This window comes from Salvelinus fontinalis, chromosome 23 (assembly GCF_029448725.1).
Source record: "Salvelinus fontinalis isolate EN_2023a chromosome 23, ASM2944872v1, whole genome shotgun sequence".
Classification (NCBI taxonomy): domain Eukaryota; kingdom Metazoa; phylum Chordata; class Actinopteri; order Salmoniformes; family Salmonidae; genus Salvelinus; species Salvelinus fontinalis.
The window spans coordinates 42718866-42732067 of NC_074687.1; the positions used below are offsets into that span (position 1 = coordinate 42718866).

Below are 13202 nucleotides of genomic sequence, written 5' to 3' on the forward strand. Positions count from 1 at the left end.
GTTATGGCGGTGGGGTTATGGTATAGGCAGGCATAAGCTTTTGACAACGAACACAATTACGTCGATGGCACTGTGAATGCACAGAGATACCGTGACGAGAGGCCCATTGGCTGAAAATGTCCCAGTTCTTACATGGCCTGCATACTCACCAGACATTGAGCAGGTTTGTGATGTTCTGGATCGGCGTGTACGACAGCCCTGTTCCAGTTCCCGCAAATATCAATTAGATTTATTTTCAATCTTTGAAATTGTTTCTTGTTGCGTTTATATTTTTGTTTAGTATAATGCATTATTGGCTGTCTGTGACTGGGCTATGATGATTACTGCACTAACTATTAGTAAGAAATTATAGGCTCAGGAAAACCACATGCAACAACATGTCAGGTGGGTTGAATGACAGCTGGTAAAATAAATCATGACTGACCTTTTTAACTGACTGGTCAGGTTCAAAAGATGATCATCAGTTAATCCCCACTAATCAGCCTGATATGCCCCCCATGTGCCAAAGGCAGCACATATGGGGCAGATTCTGCTGCTGCAGCAGTTCTGGAGACGAGCGCCTCAGCATACACACGGCTCTAATCAAAGTTTCAAACAAGGGTAAGGCACGGTCCAGAGCCAAGATGATGGCTGCCAGCCCTCCTCCTGCATCCCCATAGGCTCTTAAGAGAATCTTTTCCCTGCAGCTGAAGCCATCTGTGGAGTCACAGCGGAGGCCATGAAAACTAACATGTGTGCTGCAGTTTGACCTTTCCCTGTGGCAACAATAATATTATCATAGGATGAGCTATTGGGTGGCACTCCCCCCCTCCCCCCCCCATGTTTTTATTGAGCATCAAATCAAAATCTAATTTTATAAATCACATGCGCCGAATACAACAGGTGTAGACTTTACCAGGAAATGCTTGCTTACGAGTCTTCCCTTCCCTAAAAATAAAATATGAAAAATAGATATGAATGGGGGTGTCTCCCCCCTTCCCCCAGACATTCATGTGTCCATAAGCATGTTTCTTAGTTTAGTGTAATCCGGTTCCTTATTTAAATGTTTTATTATTGATTCAGACTCAGATAAGCATGAGAGCAGGGATGCAGTATCAGATTTAGCACATTGTAGTGTGGCACATGCTTACACAACTATTTCACTGGTGCATCCTGGGATATTTGTAAGCATATCTGGAAGTAGTACTAGACAGCCATATTAGTAGTAATCAATATATTATAAATGATGGTCCCAGCATTGGGGCCGATTAATGACAGATAGGTAACTGCAAAAATAAAGGAAACACCAACATAGTGTCTTAATAGGGTGTTGGGGCACCATGAGCCAGGAGGGACTGGTGCACTTCACAAAATAGATGGCATCATGAGGGAGGAAAAGTAAGTAGATATATTGAAGCAACATCTCAAGACATCAGTCAGGAAGTTAAAGCTTCACTGTGCCTTGGCAGTGATTCTACAATGGCATAGATTCTACAGTGGTGTGGAACTCTATTGGAGGGATGTGACACCATTCTTCTACAAGAAATTCCATCGTTTGGTGTTTGGTGTAGGAAAACGCTCACAGCCACCGCTCCAGAATCTCCCATAAGAGTTCAGTTGGGTTGAGATCTGGGGACTGAGACAAACACCTCTAAACCCTCTATGCTCCTTTGAGACCTCTGTTTCTAAGTCGCTGAGATCTCTTCTAGCCATGGTAGCAAGAATAATGGCTAAATGGGTATTTTATACACAACCCTAAGCATGAGAGAAAGTTAATTGCTTAATGAACTCAGGAACTCCACCTGTGTGGAAGCACCTTTTTTCAATATACTTTGTATCCCTAATTTTCCTTTATTTTGGAAGTTACCTGTAGTTGTGCGTAGTATCAAATGTTATTTGTCACATGCGCCGAGTACAACAGGTACACCTTACAGTGAAATGCCTTCTTACAAGCCCTTAACCAACAATGCAGTTTTAAGAAAATACCAACAAAAATAAGTAAGAGATAAGAATAACAAATAATTAAAGAGCAGCAGTAAATAACAATAGCGGGGCTATATACAGGGGGTACCGGTGTCGAGGTAATTAAGCTAATATGTACAGTTGAAGTCGGAAGTTTACATACACCTTAGCCAAATACATTTAAATTCAGTTTTTCCCAATTCCTGACATTTAATCCTAGTAAAAATTCACTGTCTTCGGTCAGTTAGGATCACCACTTTATTTTAAGAATGTGAAATGACAGAATAATAGTAGAGAGAATGATTTTATTTCAGGTTTTATTTCTTTCATCATATTCCCAGTGGGTCAGAAGTTTACATACACTCAATTAGTATTTGGTTGCATTGCCTTTAAATTGTTTAACTTGGGTCAAAGGTTTCGGGTAGCCTTCCACAAGCTTCCCACAATACGTTGGGTGAATTTTGGCCCATTCCTCCGGACACGTGGTGTAACTGAGTCAGGTTTGTAGGCCACCTTGCTCGCACACGCCTTTTCAGTTCTGCCCACAAGTTTTCTATGGGATTGTGGTCAGGGCTTTGTGATGGCCATTTTGCCACAACTTTGGAAGTATGCTTGGGGTCATTGTCCATTTGGAAGACCCATTTGCGACAAAGCTTTAACTTCCTGACTGATGTCTTGAGATGTTGCTTCAATATATCTACATACTTTTCCTCCCTCATAATGCCATCTATTTTTGAAGTGCACCAGTCCCTCCTGCAGCAAAGCACCCCCACAACATGATGCTGCCACCCCCGTGCTTCACGGTTGGGATGGTGTTCTTCGGCTTGTAAGCCTCCCCCTTTGTCCTCCAAACATAACGATGGTCATTATGTCTAAACAGTTCTATTTTTGTTTCATCAGACCAGAGGACATTTCTCCAAAAAGTATGATCTTTGTCCCCATGTGCAGTTGCAAACCATAGTCTGGCTTTTTTATGGCGGTTTTGGAGCAGTGGCTTCTTCCTTGCTGAGCGGGCTTTCAGGTTATATCGATATAGGACTCATTTTACTGTGGATATAGATACTTTTGTACCTGTTTCCTCCAGCATCTTCACAAGGTCCTTTGCTGTTGTTCTGGGAATGATTTGCACTTTTCGCACTAAAGTACTTTCATCTCTTGGAGACAGAACGCGTCTCCTTCCTGAGTGGTATGACGGCTGCATGGACCCATGGTGTTTATACTTGCGTACTATTGTTTGTACAGATTAACGTGGTACCTTCATGTCACGTCCTGACCATAGTGCTTATGTGTTTTGCTTGTTTTAGTGTTAGTCAGGACGTGAGCTGGGTGGGCATTCTATGTTGTGTGTCTAGTTTGTCTGTTTCTGTGTTCGGCCTAATATGGATTCTCAATCAGTGGCAGCTGTCAATCGTTGTCCCTGATTGAGAATCATATATAGGTGGCTTGTTTTCTGTTGGGATTTTGTGGGTGGTTGTTTCCTGTCTTTGTGTTTTGTCTGCACCAGAAAGGACTGTATCGGTTTGCCACATTTGTTATTTTGTTTTGTATCGTGTTCACTGTTTATTTGTCGTATTAAACATGTTGAGCACAGGCTACGCTGCGTGTTGGTCTGATCCCTGTTTCACCCCCTCTTCTAGTGAAGAGAGGGAAGGCTGCCGTTACAGAACCACCCACCAAACTCGGACCAAGCAGCGTAGCAACGGGCAGCAATGGCAGCAGCAGCGGGACCAGGAGAAATGGACATGGGAGGATGAGCTGGACGGTAAAGGACCCTGGGCAAAGCCAGAGGAGTATCGCCGCCCCAAAGCAGAGCTGGAGGCAGCAAAAGCGGAGAGGCGGCGTTTTGAGGAGCTAGCTCGGCAGCGGGAGCCGGATCTGGGTTACACCACTTGGGAGGAAATAAACAGGTGGTTGGTTGACCCAGGGAGAGTGCCGGAGTCCGCCTGGGATTCCATGGAGCAATGTGCAGAGGGATACCGGCTAATGAGGTTAGCACGACAGCGCGGTAGGAAGCCCGAGAAGAAAGCCCCAAAATTTCTTGGGGGGGAGGGGGGGGGGGGGGGGGATAAAGGGTGGTGTGGCGAAGTCAGGTAGGAAACCTGCGCCCACTTCCCAGGCTTACCGCAGAGAGCGGGAGTACGGGCAGACACCGTGTTATGCGGAAGAGCGCACGGTGTCTCCTGTACGTGTGCTTAGCCCGGTGCGGTACATTCCAGCTCCATGTATCGGCCGGGCTAGGTTGAGCATTGAGCCAGGTGCCATGAAGCCGGCTCAACGCGTCTGGTCTCCACTGCGTCTCCTCGGGCCGGCATACATGGCACCAGCCTTACGCATGGTGTCCCCGGTTCGCCAACACAGCCCAGTGCGGGTTATTCCACCTCCCCGCACTGGTCGGGCTAAGGGGAGCATTCAACCAGGTAAGGTTGGGCAGGCTCAGTGCTCAAGGGAGCCAGTACGCCTGCACGGTCCGGTATATCCGGCGCCACCTTCCCGCCCCAGCCCAGTACCACCAGTGCCTACACCACGCACCAGGCTTCCAGTGCGTCTCCAGAGCCCTGTACGCACTGTTCCTTCTCCCCGCACTCACCCTGAGGTGCGTGCCCTCAGCCCGGTACCACTAGTGCCGGTACCACGCACCAGGCCTATAGTGTGCCTCGAGAGTCCAGTGTGCCCTGCTCCCCGCACTAGCTTTGAGGTGCGTGTCTCCAGCCCAGTACTACCAGTTCCGGCACCACGCACCAGGCCTACTATGCGCCTCAGCAGGTCAGAGTCGGCCGTCTGCCCAACGCCGCCTGCACTGCTCGTCTGCCCAGCGCCGTCTGAGCTGCCTGCCTGCCCAGCGCCGTCTGAGCTGCCTGCCTGCCCAGCGCCGTCTGAGCCATCCGTCTGCCTAGCGCCATCTGAGCCATCCGTCTGCCCAGCGCCATCTGAGCCATCCGTCTGCCCAGCGCCATCTGAGCCATCCGTCTGCCCAGCGCCATCTGAGCCATCCGTCTGCCCAGCGCCATCTGAGCCGCCCGTCTGTCCCGAGCCGTTAGAGCCGCCCATCTGTCCCGAGCCGCTAGAACCGCCAGCCAGTCAGGAGCCGCCAGAGCCGCCAGCCAGTCAGGAGCCGCCAGAGCCGCCAGCCAGTCAGGAGCTGCCAGAGCCGCCAGCCAGTCAGGAGCTGCCAGAGCCGCCAGCCAGTCAGGAGCTGCCAGAGCCGGCAGCCAGTCAGGAGCTGCCAGAGCCGGCAGCCAGTCAGGAGCTGCCAGAGCCGGCAGCCAGTCAGGAGCTGCCAGTCAGGAGCTGCCAGAGCCGGCAGCCAGTCAGGAGCTGCCAGAGCCGGCAGCCAGTCAGGAGCTGCCAGAGCCGGCAGCCAGTCAGGAGCTGCCAGAGCCGGCAGCCAGTCAGGAGCTGCCAGAGCCGGCAGCCAGTCAGGAGCTGCCAGAGCCGGCAGCCAGTCAGGAGCTGCCAGAGCCGCCAGCCAGTCAGGAGCTGCCAGAGCCGCCAGCCAGTCAGGAGCTGCCAGAGCCGCCAGCCAGTCAGGAGCTGCCAGAGCAGCCAGCCAGTCAGGAACTGCCAGTGCCGCCTGCCAGTCATGAGCTGCCCTCCAGTCCTGAGCTGCCCTCCAGTCATGAGCTGCCTTCCAGTCATGAGCTGCCTTCCAGTCATGAGCTGCCTTCCAGTCATGAGCTGCCCTCCAGTCATGAGCTGCCCTCCAGTCATGAGCTGCCCTCCAGTCATGAGCTGCCGTCCAGTCATGAGCTGCCCTCCAGTCATGAGCTGCCCCTCAGTCCGGAGCTGCCCGTCAGTCCGGAGCTGCCTTCCAGTCATGAGCTGCCCTCCAGTCATGAGCTGCCCCTCAGTCATGAGCTGCCCCTCAGTCCGGAGCTGCCCCTCAGTCCGGAGCTGCCCCTCAGTCCGGAGCTGCCCCTCAGTCCGGAGCTGCCCCTCAGTCCGGAGCTGCCCCTCAGTCCGAAGCTGCCCCTCAGTCCGGAGCTGCCCTTCAGTCCGGAGCTGCCCCTCTGTCCGGAGCTGCCCCTCTGTCTTGAGCTACCTCTCTGTCTTGAGCTATCTCTCTGTCTTGAGCTACCTCTCTGTCTTGAGCTACCTCTCTGTCTTGAGCTACCTCTCTGTCTTGAGCTACCTCTCTGTCCTGAGCTACCTCTCTGTCCTGAGCTGTCTCCTCAATGTAGTGGGGACCTGGGTGAGGATTCCTAGGCCAAGGTCGGGGGAGAGGGTCGCCACTCAAAGGACGCTAAGGAGGGGGACAAAGACAATGGTGGAGCGGTGGCCTCGTCCTGCGCCGGAGCCGCCACCGCGGACAGATGCCCACCCAGACCCTCCCCTTGAGTTTTAGGGGTGCGTTCAGAGTCCGCACCTCAGGAGGGGGCTGGGTGGGCATTCTATGTTGTGTGTCTAGTTTGTCTGTTTCTGTGTTCGGCCTAATATGGTTCTCAATCAGAGGCAGCTGTCAATCGTTGTCCCTGATTGAGAATCATATATAGGTGGCTTGTTTTGTGTTGGGATTTTGTGGGTGGTTGTTTCCTGTCTTTGTGTTTTGTCTGCACCAGAAAGGACTGTATCGGTTTGCCACATTTGTTATTTTGTTTTGTATCGTGTTCACTATTTATTTGTCATATTAAACATGTTGAGCACTGGCTACGCTGCGTGTTGGTCTGATCCCTGTTTCACCCTCTCTTCTAGTGAAGAGAGGGAAGGCTGCCGTTACACTTCAGGCGTTTGGAAATTGCTCCCAAGGATGAACTAGAGTTGTGGAGGTCTACAATTTTGTTTTTGAGGTCTTGGGTGATTTCTTTTGATTTTCCCATGATGTCAAGCAAAGAGGCACTGAGTTTGAAGGTAGGCCTTGAAATACATCCACAGGTACACCTCCAATTGACTTTTTCATGCACAATATAGATGTCCTAACCGACCTGCTAAAACTAGTTTGTTAACAAGACATTTGTGGAGTGGTTGAAAAACTAGTTTTAATGACTCCAACCTAAGTGTATATAAATAAACTTCTGACTTCAACTGTACATGTAGGTAGAGTTATTAAAGTGACTATGTATAGATAATAACAACATAGAGTAGCATCAGCATAGAGTGGGGGGCAATGCAAATAGTCTCAGTAGCCATTTGATTAGCTGTTCAGGAGTCGTATTGCTTGGGGGTAGAAGCTGGTTAGAAGCATATTGGACCTAGACTTGGCGCTCCGGTACAGCTTGCCATGCGGTAGCGGAGAGAACAGTCTATGACTAGGGTGGCTAGAGTCATTGACAATTGTTAGGGCCTTCCTCTGACACCGCCTGGTATAGAGGTCCTGGATGGCAGGAAGCTTGGCCCCGGTGATGTACTGGGCCGTACCCACGACCCTCTGTAGTGCCTTACGATCGGAGGTCGAGCAGTTGCCATACCAGGCAGTGATGCAACCTGTCAGGTTGCTCTCGATGGTGCAGCTGTAAATCATTTTGAGGATCTGAGGACCAATGCCAAATCTTTTCAGTCTCCTGAGGGGGAATAGGTTTTGTTGTGCCCTCTTCACGACTGTCTTGGTGTGCTTGGACCATGTTAGTTTGTTGGTGATGTGGACGCCAAGGAACTTGAAGCTCTCAACCTGCTCCACTACAGCCCTGTCGATGAGAATGGGGGGGGGCGCTTGGTCCTCCTTTTCCTGTAGTCCACAATCATCTTCTTTGTCTTGGTCACGTTGAGGGAGAGGTTGTTGTCCTTGCACCACATCCCTATAGGCTGTCTCATCGTTGTCGGTGATCAGGCCTACCACTATTGTGTCATCAGAAAACGTAATGGTGTTGTTGGAGTCGTGCCTGGCTGTGCAGTCATGAGTGAACAGGGAGTACAGGAGGGGACTGAGCACGCACCCCTGAGGGGCCCCCGTGTTGAGGATCGGCATGGCGTATGTTTTGTTACCTACCCTTGCCACCTGGGGGCGGCCCGTCAGGAAGTTCAGGATCCAGTTGCAGAGGGAGGTGTTTAGCCCCAGGGTCCTTAGCTTAGTGATGAGCTTTGAGGGCAATATGGTGTTGAATGCTGAACTGTAGTCAATGAATAGCATTCTCACAGATGTGTTCCTTTTGTCCAGGTGTGAAAGGGTAGTGTGGAGTGCAGTAGAGATTGCATCATCTGTGTATCTGTTGGTGCTGTATTCAAATTGGAGTGGATCTAGGGTTTCTAGGATAATGGTGTTGTGAGCCATGACCAGCCTTTCAAAGCATTTCATGGCTACAGACATGAGTGCTACCAGTCGGTAGTCATTAGGCATGTTACCTTACTGTTCTTGGGCAACAGGACTATGGTGGTCTGATTGAAACATGTTGGTATTATAGACTCAGACAGGGAGAGGTTGAAAATGTCAGTGAAGACACTTGCCAGTTGGTCAGTGCATGCTCGGAGTACACGTCCTGGTAATCCGTCTGGCCTTGTGAATGTTGACCTGTTTAAAGGTCTTACTCACATCGGCTGCGGAGAGCGTGATCACACAGTCATCCGGAACAGCTGATGCTCTCGTGCATTTTTCAGTGTTACTTGCCTCAAAGCGAGCATAGAAGTTATTTAGCTCCTCTGGTAGGCTTGTGTTACTGAGCAGCTCTCGGCTCTGCTTCCCTTGAAGTCTGTAATAGTTTGCAAGTCCAGCCACATCCGACGAGCGTCGGAGCCGGTATAGTACGATTTGATCTTAGCCTTGTATTGATGCTTTGCCTGTTTGATGTTTCGTCGGAGGCATTGCCAGATTTCTTATAAGCTTCCGGGTTAGAGTCCCACTCCTTGAAAGCGACAGCTCTACCCTTTAGCTCAGTGCGAATGTTGCCTGTAATCCATGGATTCTGGTTGGGATATGTACGTACAGTCAATGTGGGGATGGCGTCCTCAATGCACTTATTGATAAAGCCAGTGACTGATGTGGTGAACTCCTCAATGCCATCGGAAGAATCCCGTAACATATTCCAGTCTGTGCTAGCAAAACAGTCCTGTAGTTTAGCATTTGCTTCATCTGACCACTTTTTTATAGACAGAGTCACAGGTGCTTCCTGCTTTAATATTTGCTTGTAAGCAGGAATCAGCAGGATAGAATTATGGTCAGATTTGCCAAACGGAGGGTGAGGGAGAGCTTTGTAAGCGTCTCTGTGTGTGGGGTAAAGGTGGTCTAGCATTTTTTTCCCTCTGGTTGCACATTTAATATGCTGATAGAAATTAGGTCAAACTGATTCCCTGCATTAAAGTCCCTGGCCACTAGGAGCGCCGCCTCTGGATGAACGTTTTCCTGTTTGCTTATGGCGGTATACAGCTCATTGAGTGCAGTTTTAGTACCAGCATCGGTCTTTGGTGATATGTAGACAGCTACGAAAAATACAGATAAACTCTCTAGGTAGGTAGTGTGGTCTACAGCTTATCATAAGATACTCTACCTCAGGCTAGCAAAACTTTGAGACTTCCTTAGATATAATGCACCAGCTGTTGCTTACATATAGGCCCCCGCCGCCTGTCTTACCAGAGGCTGCTGTTCGTCCTGCCGATAGTGTATAACCTGCCAGATGTATGTTCTTAATATCTTTGTTCATCCACGACTCGTGAAACATAAGTTATTACAATTTTTTATGTCCCATTGGTAGGATATACAGGCTTTCAGTTCGTCCCATTTATTTTCCAGCGATTGAACATTAGCTAGCAGGATGGAAGGCAAAGGCAGATTAGCCGCTCGTCGCCTGATCCTCACAAGGCACCATGATCTTTTTACGCGAAATCTCCGTTTCCTTCTGCAGCGAATGACGGGGATCTGGGCCTGGTTGGGTGTCTGTATTAATTCCCTCCTGTCCGACTCATGGATGCAAAAGGTGTTAATACTGTACTGTCATTTTAGCCAGCACTAATTTGTGGTTTTGGTTTTTTCTTATAAAATCAGTTTTACCAAACAGGTCATACTGTTAATATAAATAGCCTAGTTCCTACTTTAACTAATTGTAACTATATGTTGAATTGTAGTGGTAAAAGTGCTTAGCTATTCTGTGTCCACAGAAGGTAGCAACACCAGAAGTGTCAAGGCTTTGCTAAACTTAACTTTGCGGTCACAATCACAGTGTGCAAATCTCTGAGCCATCTTGTGCATCCAGGGACTATACACAACTATCTGTCATTAATAAAGATCCCAGCAGCTGTCACTAATTGAGGGAAGGGGATTGTGGGAGCAGCTGGCATCCAGTGGGCCGCTGCACGTCCGAGTGGAGGAGCTTGCCAAATAAGACCCATTCCAACAGTGCCACAATGAGGCTCAGGGGTGGCAAGCTTCTGGAGCTTCGGATGTGTCGGGAGTCAGACTGTGTGTCAGATGTTGCTCTCTGTTACACAGAGACGCAACAGCATTGGTGGAAGAATCCAATTATGTTCAGTGTACTCAAATGACTTCCTAACATTTAACATAGGTAGGCGCAGTGACCATTAAAGATGACATTTTAAGAAATACATTGACAATATCAGAGACCACCTGTGGAAAACAGGCCCATATTTAATGATTTAGTTTGGCTATGGGATACATTTTTATTTTGCTTATTAAAATAATAGTGTATAATTTCCAGACCCAGATAGATTCAGAGCCACATCAACTCAGAGGTTATTTGTCTCCACCAGTATTAAATAACCCGAGCAGATTACCAATGCCCTGTGTTTTTATTCATCTATTGCTTGCTACAGTAGTATGATAAGATGCATGGCAAATCTCCCCAAAGGAGATCCAGTGGCTCAGACTTAAGCTTGTCCAAATGTTCTCCAATGGGGATACAATACAGGCGAATAAATTAAGAGGTTGTATTCATTACTGAACATAGCTGACTTATCAGGGCCTCATTCATTTAACATGTCTTTTTTTGGAAAACGCTCCGTTGTTCCAAGTACAATCAGAGGGGTGTGTATCATCCTAGAAAGTAGGGTCAGCAGTGCCCCCCGGCAGATGTAATAACGTGGAGACAGAGCCAAAGTGAACTCCTCCATATGCACTCCTCAGCAACTTTGACTTGTGTGCAACTCGCTGAATTTGACCCTCACCCTTAGGCTCCGTATGTGGGGCCTGTGGAACCTGGCAGCTTCCCCTACATATACATTTACTTTGGCCCTCACACTTTCTTCATTAAACTTCATTAGCCTAAAATGTATGTGTTTGGACAACGGTCATCTTTTCCCAAGCACAATAAATGAAACATATTGACTGTAACTACTGCAGAACCTGACAGCTCAGCTCTTGAGAGGTTCTGTTCAAACACCCTCTTGGCCACTGGAGGGAAGGAGCTAAATGTTTCTATGTCATTTTACATTTATTTACATAGGCAAGTCAGTTAGGAACAAATTCTTATTTTCAATGATGGCCTAGGAACAGTGGGTTAACTGCCTTGTTCAGGGGCAGAACGACAGATTTTTACCTTGTCAGCTCGGGGATTTGATCTTGCAACCTCTAACCTCTTGCAACCGTCCAACGCTCTAACCACTAGGCTACCTGCCGCCCCATGTGATGGTAATATGATGGTCTTCCTGTGAGAAGGAGTCTGTCAGTCTTATGGCCCTCACTTCAGCATTGCAGATATCAATTGTGTGTACACAATTTATAGATCAGAGGGAGACAACTGCTTCATTTTGAATCCTAAATAAATGTTATATACATACACATATTTTGTCTTCCTGGCCTACACACAAGTTGGTTGTTGATCATTAACACCCTTTTCAGGTCTTGCCATAGATTTAACCCCTTTATGGTGATTGGGCACACACAGCTGTCGTCGCTGGTCATCCAGGTATTTCTCGCACTACCCAATCCATCTCTAAGAAGTACACTTGTTACGTCAACTCCTGTTCCATATGTGTCCAAACCAAATCCCCCCCGGAAAGCTCCAGCAGGGAGACCCCTTCCCATGCCTCAGTGTCCCTGGTCCCATCTATCCATTGACTTTGTTACTGATCTCCCCTCCTCTGACGGTTTCACTACCATTTTGGTGGTTGTGGATAGATCTTTAAAATACTGTCGTTTAATCCATATTTCTGGTCTCCCTACTGCTCTCCAGGTCGCTGAGGCACTATTCCAGCAGGTCTTCCGGCATTATGGCCTTCCGGAGGACATCGTCTCCAACCGTGACCCCCAATTCACATCACGGGTATAGAGAGCCTTTATGGAAAAGCTTGGGGTCACGGTCAGCCTCAGTCCAACGGGCAGGTGGAGAGGATGAACCAGGAGCTGGGGAGGTTCCTGAGGAGTCACTGTCAGGACCGGCAGGGAGAGTACGCCCAGAACTCGCTACGTCACTCCCCCACTGGGTTGACTCCCTTCCAGTGTGTTCTGGGTTTTCAGCCGGCCCTGGCTCAGTGGACCCCTGGCCAGACCGAAGTGCCTGCGGTTCATGAGTGGTTCAGGCACACAGAAGAAGTGTGGAACGATGCTCACGTGAGACTCCAGCGCGCCGTTCACCGTCAAAAGGAGCAGGCAGACCGCCACCGCAGTGAGACCCCAGTGTACCACCCAAGGTATTGTGTGTGGCTTTCTACCAGGAAACTCCCACGCCATCTGTCCTGCTGAGCCCCCGGTTTGTGGGGCCTTTCAAGGTTCTCTGGAGTGTCAATGAGGTGACATAGGTTACAGCTTCCCAGTGACTACCGTATCTCACCTTCTTTTCATGTCTCCCTTCTCAGGCAGGTGGTTCCTGGCCCCCTAGCTGATTCTGTACCCCATGACACCCCTCCACCCCCCTGGACATCGAGGGGGGTCCAGCCTATGCCGTCAGATCTCTACTGGACTCCCGACGTCGTGGGGGTCGGCTCCAGTATCTGGTGGACTGGGAGGTGAATGGCCCAGAGGAGCGGTGTTGGGTTCCGGTGGAGGACATTCTGGATCCCAACATCATCCGTGATTTCCACCTTCGCCGTCCAGCTCGGTCCGCTCCTCTGGTTGGCGTCGTCCTGCGGCAAGTGCCGCGCTTCGGGGGGGGGGGGGGGGGGGGGGGGTTGTATTGTCACGTCTACTTCCGCTCCTCTCCTCCGGCATTCGACTTCACCGGTATACTATCGGTCCTGGGATCCATCATTACGCACACCTGCACGTCATCATCAAGCACACCTGGACTCCATTACCTCATTATTACCTTCCCTATGTCTGGCACTCTCTTAGGTTCTTTCCCAGTCATCATTGTTTGTGTTTCATGTCTATACTCTACTCGTGTTTGTTATATTGTTTGATGTTCCGTTTATTATTAAACTCACCACCTGCACTTGCTTTCTGACTC

The 13202-nt window shown here is 49.4% G+C and overlaps 1 pseudogene; it reads left to right on the forward strand.

The window, feature by feature from the left end:
- The window catches only part of LOC129821498 (PMS1 protein homolog 1-like), a 68380-nt pseudogene extending 55745 nt beyond the window's left edge, over positions 1-12635 (forward strand).
- The last annotated feature ends 567 nt before the right edge of the window (positions 12636-13202 follow it).